We start from the raw sequence: 8,670 nt of genomic DNA, 5'->3' as shown, positions 1-8,670 counted from the left end.
GGAGCTCTATGCTGCACGCCCGATTAGCGTGACGCATGCGCTCGGCGTCTGGGGCGAGAACTGCTGGGTCCTGCGTGGGTTTTTGCTTGTGACCGAAATTTTCCGACCAATGAGATGCTGACAGTTTCGCTGCGTAACCGTCGTTGCAAAATACTTGAGAGATTGCGTTTGCGTACTGCGAGTTCCAGATCTACAAATTTTGTCGCAAACGTGCGCGCGTTCTGCCTTTTGTAGGGATGCTGTCCCAAATAGCAGCTCGCTTTAACTCTGTTCATCTGAAAACTGTAAGTCACGCAAAATAACTGAACATTTCCGCCAGACTCGTGATTTCTCTGATCGGTCAGCACGCCTCGTGCAGGGAAGTTTACGCGCCAAGGCATAGGAGCATGCAGGATGCCGTTAGGGGGTTATTAATATTCCGGCGGACCATCTCCACTAAAATGAAACCTGGGGAGGGGGGAAGCATGGAGGTATAAGTGTTCTCTTGGCATTGTGGCATTTTTGCCCACGGTGGTAGGGCAATGTAGCTTTGCTGTAAAAATCTCGTGTCTTCGAAGCACGAAGCGTTCTAGCGCGAGGCCTAAGCGGATGTGCCGGTGTGTTTTAGTACGCGTTACTAAGCGTTCGAGTGCGAGGCCTGAACGAGTGTCCCAGTGTTTTAGTACCGTGACTACACGAGACGATGGTTACGGCGGCGACATGAGACGCCAACAGCCAGAACTTCTAAGGGGCTTTGCCACTACAAAATTGCAACGCGTATGCTGTATCTGCATTTTATAGGTAATGTAAAGACGGTATAGGATTGGGTGGGGCAGTAATGCCTGGCTGCGGACACATATCGTTGGCAAGGTTTGCCTCCTTCATGTTCGACTGCCCACCGGAAAATATAAAAGAATAAAATCCACCGAGCGTACGATGTAATTGCTATGTCGGTTCGCAACTGGAGCTCAATTATTTGGAGCGCGGTAGAACGGCCAATCATTTAGTGACACAACCAACACACAAGGGTGGTTTGAAGTTATTTCGAATGTAATGGAATTTTTTCCCATTATCTGAAAGCAAAGTTGTTTTTCGTGTCAACAATGGACGTAACATCAGGGTACTAAAATAAAAAAAAACATTTCTCGTTAGCAATTTTACATTGTTGCGGCATTTCCAATTAACTTGTTTTTCTTCTAACATAATTGAAAGCGGCCACGATACATCTATTTCTAAGTAGAACGAAAAAGGCAGAAAAACTTGCCTTGTTGCAAGCTTTGTTGAGAGAGGTCTGCAGTCAAGTTGAGAAAAAAACACAAAATTGTGGGTTGTTCGCGTAGTATAAAGGACGGCATTTATCCAGGCTTAGTACCACCTAGCGCAGAGACACACTTCAAGCCTTGCTCTTAAAGTTCCTTGGGTGAGTGACAACTGCTTTACTCGGAAACTCGAAGAGATATTCATATCGAGAACTACGAACTCGAAATGCACAACGTTAGGATTGAACCCAGCAGTTCCGTTAGTTTGGCCGTTTGAAACTGTGATTGCAGAAAATTAGGATAACTAATAGAAGTTGTTCGCAATACCGGCTTATGGTTTGTCACTCTGGCATATGATGCCTTGATTTGTGTTGAAATAGCACACCAGGCTCTTGAGTAATCTGAATTTACTTGGGAATGTGCCAGTTTGCTGTGAACCTGTCCACGAATGTTTGCCCGAGGTCAATACACTGACTTCTTAGAAACGCCCATTAAATTCCAGAGTTTGAAGTGCTAACTATATTCCAAAGATGTGGTTAAGGGACCACCGTAAGGTGCGGATTTGCATTTTGTGATTATTATTATTTGGGTTCATTACAGCATGCTTGTAGCAGCCACTGCATGTATTGGAATAACGCTTTTCGGTGCAAACTTTACAAATCAGAAATGCATCTTTTTTTGCAATAAAAAAAACCTTCTTTTATTTCAGCAACAAATACAGCCATGTTCCGCGTCTTCGGAATCCAGCTTCTGGTCGCGGTTACAGTCATTCTGGGTAATGATGCAGTTTTTTGCTGAATTACGCGCCGTAGGCATCAGGGAGTGTTTGCCGGCCCGGAAGTATTCATCTATTTTTCGGTGATTAGGCGCAGCAAACGTAGAAACTCTCTGAAGTTATTACTGCTGTACTTTGTAATAGGCGCCGAATAAACTGAACAATTGTGCCGAAGAAACGCAAAAAATATCCGTTTTTTTCCTTTAAAACCCCGGTTTCAAAAAAAAAACATCTACACAAAATTTGTCTTCGCTGAATCCCAATATAAGCTACCTCAAACATCTCTAATAACTCTTCAAAGGTGCGTTTGCTACGTTAAGCGATACATGTTGAATTTCACGAGCAATCTGGCATGCCTCATTTAGACCCAATCAGAAAGATCATTTTTTTTCAAAAAAAGGTACAGAGAAAAGGCTGACGATCAGAAACAAGCACGAAAGTGAGACGAAAATTTGAAACACATTTTAGAAAAAAAAAACCGTTCGCATTGGGCCTTCAAAACGGAAATTATGATGAAAATAATTTTAGCACAACTTTTTAAAAGCCGCCCAGTGGCTTGATGACGTTGGTATTCATTGAACAAAATTTGCCAACCAAGAGTAAGAACCACTGCGTATCGATGCATTTACTCACGCTGTTAAAGACAGAATGACGTGTCGCTCCCCGCAAACGACCGTAAACATTTTGAGAGCAATGAATATATATTATTACGTGGTAGGATAACTTTCAGGTGTAGAAATACGCCTACATATTTACAGCATGTTTACGTCGGGGGTAGCGATACAGAGAGAGAGAGAGAGAGAGAGAGAGAGAGAGAGAGAGAGAGAGAGAGAGAGAGAGAGAGAAAGAGAGAGAGATAGAGAGAGAGGCCTGGGTTGCGTTGCTCGCAGGCTGGAGCGGAGATCATCTCCCTCTTCCTTTTTTTGCCAGCTGTCATTCGCTGCAGTTTCACTGGGCGCTTTCTTATCTGGCGTCGTTTTGTATGCGGGGCCGAGTAACTTACAATTTGTCCTGTGAGGTGACCCTCCGTGTTGGAAAGGCGCTGTCCCTGTGCGTACTGGCGAGTGACTTTGGTCACAGCTGGGAGCTAGGGGGTACGTGAGTTGTAGAGCTTCATACGGCTGACATGGACAAGGTCATTTTGAGGGGTGGAAGCCGAGGTAGAGGGGTTAAGTGGAGCAACTTCAAACGTGACAATATAAAGCATTTTGTAGGACTATCTTAAGCTGTCAGAACTCGAGCTAAGATTAGGGCTTCAGAATTACGAGTAGCAGTAGTTCGAATATCAGTACGTTGGTGTCGGCTTTTGTGTATAGCGTTTCGCATCGTATTAGCGCGTGCATATTTACAGGAATTTTAGGAGGAGGAAACTGAAATGGCATAGTCGGGGCGTGTTCGTTTATTTCGACATTGATTACTGGTTAATTATTTGAAGACATTTCTAAACGTAAACCCATCTTTATCTACCCTGTGTGACCCGGCTTTGCATCGGGCTAGAAAAACATGTGGGAACCAGTTGAACTTACAACCACCCAGCCAAAAAGCCAGCCCTCAAAGGCCGACTCAAATTTTTGACGACGTAAAAATAATGTCGACTAATAGTACACATAAAGATGATGTGAAATGCAAAATACTGCGTTTCAACTATACACGCGCGCTACGCGGACAGCTCGCGAAATTTGCGTTTTCGGAACCGAAACTGAATAAAAGAGGCAGGCGGCCGGACGTGACGTACGTGATGGAACGAAAGCGGCCGCGCCAAAACCAGCGGCCGCTCAGAGCCGCCATTAAATGCGCGTGGTAGCGTCGCATTTCGCACTGTTATTCCCGCAGAAAAACTTCCACCAACGCTTGCCCAGGATAATAGACTTCCGGTATTACAGCGTACCGTTGCTATCAATCGAGATGCAGTGGATCGTCCGGCAGTTATTTTTGCATCAGAATTACTGCCTCAGTAGCAACCCTTGTCATTGCGAGTGAAAATACGGGCCGTGATTTAAAGATTCTAGCTCGTATGACATCAAAAAGCAGCTTTGCTTATCCGGAGCCTCGGCTATCCCTCAATTCTTTTTTTGAAGGGACAAACCTCGTACTTGCGGAGATCAATCACCATTACGCACAAACAGCTCCGTGAATATTAGGCCAGTATTTTTCTCTTTGCTATACACGGGGAATCGAATTATAAAATAGGTCTGAAACGATAAGTCAGCTTCCACAGCTAAATGATGCACTAAAACACGAAAAAAGTTACCTATCTACCACTGTTTTCTGCTTTCACCAGAGGCAGGTGCAGTTGAAAACATTTTACTTTCGCGTAAACAAAATCACAAACAAACAAACAAACAAAAAGTAAATACTTCACTTGGGAATTGAAAAAAATCTAGTTTATCTTTTAGGAGAAGAGCAGTTCCGTTAGCGTTCGCACTTCGCGTAGATGACGGCCGATATTTGTGCTTATGTATTTGTTACTAGGAGCAAGGCTGATTATGGCTCACTTAGCGAGTGAAGAAAAAGTCGACAAATATTTATACGCGCATGTGCAACACCTCTAGTTAGGTCGTCAAACTTTTGGAAAGGTATAAGAGATGGAGGTGGCTTGGGGCTAGCCCATATATGGCAAATTATCGACGCTGAAGTGCAAGTGGTCGAGATTTTATAAAAGATCCTCTTTTTCTGTGATAGATGCAATAGGAATGATAAGTGCAAGGCAAGTGCACGTTTCGCGCTATTTGGCAAAGTAAAAATATTGTTCTCAAGTAAAAACTTTTGCTAACTCGAGAACGTTCGCAAGCGCGTGTATAGTTTGTAGGCTTCTACTCTCTCTTATTGCATTAAAAAAAGCGGATATTGCTACCCATGCGGTTAGTTTTAAACAGGATGGCGACGGTGGTATACATTTTGTGGTTTAATGCGAGGACGCTTCACAAGCGATGAGGCGCGCCGTAATGAAGGGCTTCGCATTAATTTTGACCACCTGGGGATCTTTAACGTTTGCCGAAATCTCGAACACACGGGCGCTTTTGCTTTTCGCCTCTATCAGAAAAGCGGCCGTCATGGCCGGGAATCGAACCCGCGTCCTCGTGGACGGCGGTACAGCGTGGTAGTGCAGCAAAAGAAACCCAGGGTGAACTCACCTCTGCGCCCGGCTGAGCGCCGTGAAAGTCGCCGGAGAAGCGCGAGCTCCACGGGAAAAGTTCCTCTTCTCCGTCAATGGCCGCTCAAAACTTGTTTCGGCTACTTTCCGCCAGGTGCGAACGTCGTCTGCACGGAGGTACTTTGAGTGATCGTACCTAGTGTGCCCTGTGCTTATAAAGTGGAGGATTTCGTCATGGTGATTTTAAGAGCATAGACTGCTTATTTGGACCAAATTTGGACGAAGAAAAATTTCAGTGCAGTTGGCCTTTAAGCTCCTGCAATTTGTTTACCAATTTGTGCAATCAGAAGATGTTGCAAACATTATTTTTTGTGGGTACACATGTAAGTCTCTATCGTCAAACACGCGTCGTTGAAGAGCTGTCTATTACCTGAACGCTCACTGGTGGATCGCAATGAAAATTTGTGTTGAGACGTTTCTGTGCTCGCAACAATGAAAACTCCGCAATTGATATTTTGAGTCCTGATTTTGCCGGGATATTTCGCTGTTCTAGAGCGCAAAGGGCGGACGGGATGTTTTGAATGGGGTAGGTAGTAGTATATGAAAGAAGCAAGCACCCAGCTAGGTCTTGAGAAATATTTGTCGGTGTTAGGGATAGGAACAATAAACAAGAAAATCCATTTGCTGCCTAACTGACAGCCGTGACTTTTGCATTTTTGTAAAATGACAGTCGTAAAATACCGTCAGTGGTCGTTCCAGCTCGGTGTGTCGTTTCGGCGACGTCTAAATTTTAAAGCATTGTCTTTTGCATTACCTTAATCCCAGCTTGTATATCGCTTTCAGCAGCAGGACAGGCCTCTGGGCCCATGTTTTCTGTCATGCAAAAGTAGAACCTAAAAGCACCCGAAGAATTCCCAAGCACTTGTTCTGAGTGGGGAATGCCAAAGCAATAATATTCAGTTGAACATCTTTGCGTGCTTCTTCTAGTGAATTTTATGTCCCCGCAGCCAATTATAGTTCATGACTGTGCCGTGAGGCGCTGGGTCCACGATCCTTAACGTCGGCCAGTCTCACCGATCCCGCTGTGTGGCTATGCGAGATTGTTAGCTGGTTATTTTGAGGTGTCCCACTGGAGTTTGAGAATTGGTACGGAGTGAGGGTGGTTGTGTTGACATTGCAGCTAAGTCGAAGCTAGTGATTTGGCCATGGTCTTATAGTGGTAGCTGTCATCCTGACTAGGCAACCTACCGGAACGGTTATAATGAAGGGCCCGTCGTGGTGACGCGGTGGCCAAGCCGTTGTGCTACTGCTGTGCCGAAGGATGCGGATGCGAACATTGCTGCAGTCACCGCTTTTCAGACGGAGCGAAAAGCGAACACGCCCGTGTGTCAAGGTTTCTGCGCACGAAAAAGATCCCCAGTTTGCTGAAGATTATTCCGAGTTTCCTACTACGCGCTCCTCATTTTTTATCTCACCAAAGCCATGCTTGCCGCCCGAAGTAATGCCTTAGGACGTGGAGTCAGTGGCACCGTTGGAATAAGCTTCTATGCAGAAGACGACATTACACGCGCCGAAGAAATTGCCTCGCAGTACTAGAAGCCGCTTGGATTACTGCTAAAAACAAAAACTATTGGGTTGATTCGAGAAACCGTGAGCCAGGTGCAATAATGAATGGTTGCATCTTCCAAACGTACACAATCTGGGTTTCCATTCGCATGTTTTTTGTCAGTGACATGCTAAACGGTGATGATGCTTGTAAGTCACTTGGGTAGTAATGCGTTAAACCGTCATGATATTCCCGGTCAATGTTTTCAAGACAGGATGGTTTATTGACTCGAAACAGCATGTAATCTGAATCACACCTAAGGGTCTGAATCTCACCACTTCCCTTTAGTTACAAGTCATAGCTATCAGATGCGCAAAGCAGTTAGGGCGCTGTGTGCCAGTAGATGATTGTACCTTAAAATGCTTCTTGTGCTCTGATTCTGTGCGCTGGAAGCTTGATATGATTGAAAGAGTGGTAGAACAGCGCGCGCGAAGATGTCCAGGCGAATTAGTGTCGGCCGGCGCCAGTTCCGACATTTGCCCACATTTGCTCACATTTTCCCACATTTGTTCAATAACCTAACCTTTTGATGGCATTGTGGTATAGCGGAAGACAAAACATTGTAACAATATTTAAAGAAATACGCAATTAAAGGTCTGAACATATTTAAGTTGTAGTAATAAATATTTGTAGCAACACTTTTGTTTCTTAGTGATTCAACAACATCGAAAAAAATTCCGTCCATAAACCTCTGGAGCAATATTCGGCAACGATGGCTTTGGCCCGCTGCTGTACTTTTACGGGCGCTGTTCTGGCGAAATGTTGTTACTGTGCTACCCAGTGCTACTACCATTTTGCAATGAGTCCATTCGAGCACAACGGAGAAAGCCGAGAGTGCAGTAGCCGGGACGGCGGAATGGGAAAAGTAAAAGTTGCGACAAAGAAGGAGCTGATGTTTCTACGATAGACTACGAGGCGGCTACCTCATTATCGGCCGAGAAAAAAACTACAATCGTACAGGGCTGCAGCCACAGGTTGCGCGCAAGTACCACCAGGCACAACGTGAATTAAACATGGCGTGACGTCAAGCACAATACAATTAGAAGGCGAACAAAAGACCGACATACTTGTTTGAGAATTGCCGCCTATTGCTTTTGAAATCACTACATCAAAAGTACTGTTGACCTAGAATGTTTAGTTTTATTTGAAACGGTGCAGACGTAACAAAGAATACACATTAAAATAATACATCATGTCAGAAATTGACATAAACGCGCTAATCTTGAAGTAGGAACCAGAAATTCCACATCTAAAATCTGCGGGTCACGTGGCAAATGCGTTTTTACAGACCATATAATATCACACATTATTTTTAAAAGAGAAAACATAGCGTCTGATGGTATTGCTATCTCCAGATTTTATTGTATCCCTTTGGAAAAGCGCACATCTTTAACGAGATAAATTGTAGTCTGGGCGAGAGTGGCGGTGGCTTATTTTCGCAAATTGTGTTTTAATAAGTCTTGCTTACACGTATTTTTACGATTTTTTTGAAGCCTTGCTTGCGACGACTGGTGCAGCGATTGGAGGTGGCGTTGGAGAGAGCGTACAAATTCGCATCGACCCCAAACACGGTACGCTATCCATTGAAAAGACGAGATCGTAAATGTAGAAGGTGAAGATGCAGCTGCCTCACTTGCCGGACGTCACCAACAGCGGTCAATTACGGAAACACAAACGGCGCGGAATGATTGGGCACCTAAATAAATTGTGCACAAAGTTTTCAACAGACCTCTTTTGATCTGTTATTAATGCAAGCGTGAGATATTCACCCCTTGTTTACAAGTGTTGCAAAAAATCCACAATATTGGTGGTTCTACGCCACGTAGGATCCATTCACCGGTTACGTTTAGCACTTGCGTCATTTAACTTTCGAAAGCAATTTACTTTTAACGGATACCACTAGAAATTGCCTCATTTAGCGTTTTCAATAAAATGTAGATTGTTCACCAGGCTGGTA

At 44.4% G+C, this 8,670-nt stretch overlaps 1 long non-coding RNA gene across 1 annotated transcript; it reads left to right on the top strand.

Moving 5' to 3' along the window:
- The first annotated feature begins 1,276 nt into the window (after nucleotides 1–1,276).
- LOC144158434 (uncharacterized) lies at nucleotides 1,277–8,456 on the top strand. Its single transcript, XR_013320060.1, has 3 exons — nucleotides 1,277–1,399; nucleotides 1,948–2,013; nucleotides 8,207–8,456. It is a non-coding gene; the product is annotated as an uncharacterized LOC144158434 (long non-coding RNA).
- The last annotated feature ends 214 nt before the right edge of the window (nucleotides 8,457–8,670 follow it).

The sequence above is a fragment of the Haemaphysalis longicornis genome, unplaced genomic scaffold (assembly GCF_048455015.1).
Source record: "Haemaphysalis longicornis isolate Haplotype H1 unplaced genomic scaffold, Haemaphysalis longicornis Haplotype H1 scaffold_10, whole genome shotgun sequence".
In the NCBI taxonomy this organism is placed as follows: Eukaryota; Metazoa; Arthropoda; class Arachnida; order Ixodida; family Ixodidae; genus Haemaphysalis; species Haemaphysalis longicornis.
Note: the sequence above shows the minus strand (reverse complement) of the source record. Positions and strands in the feature narration are given on the sequence as shown.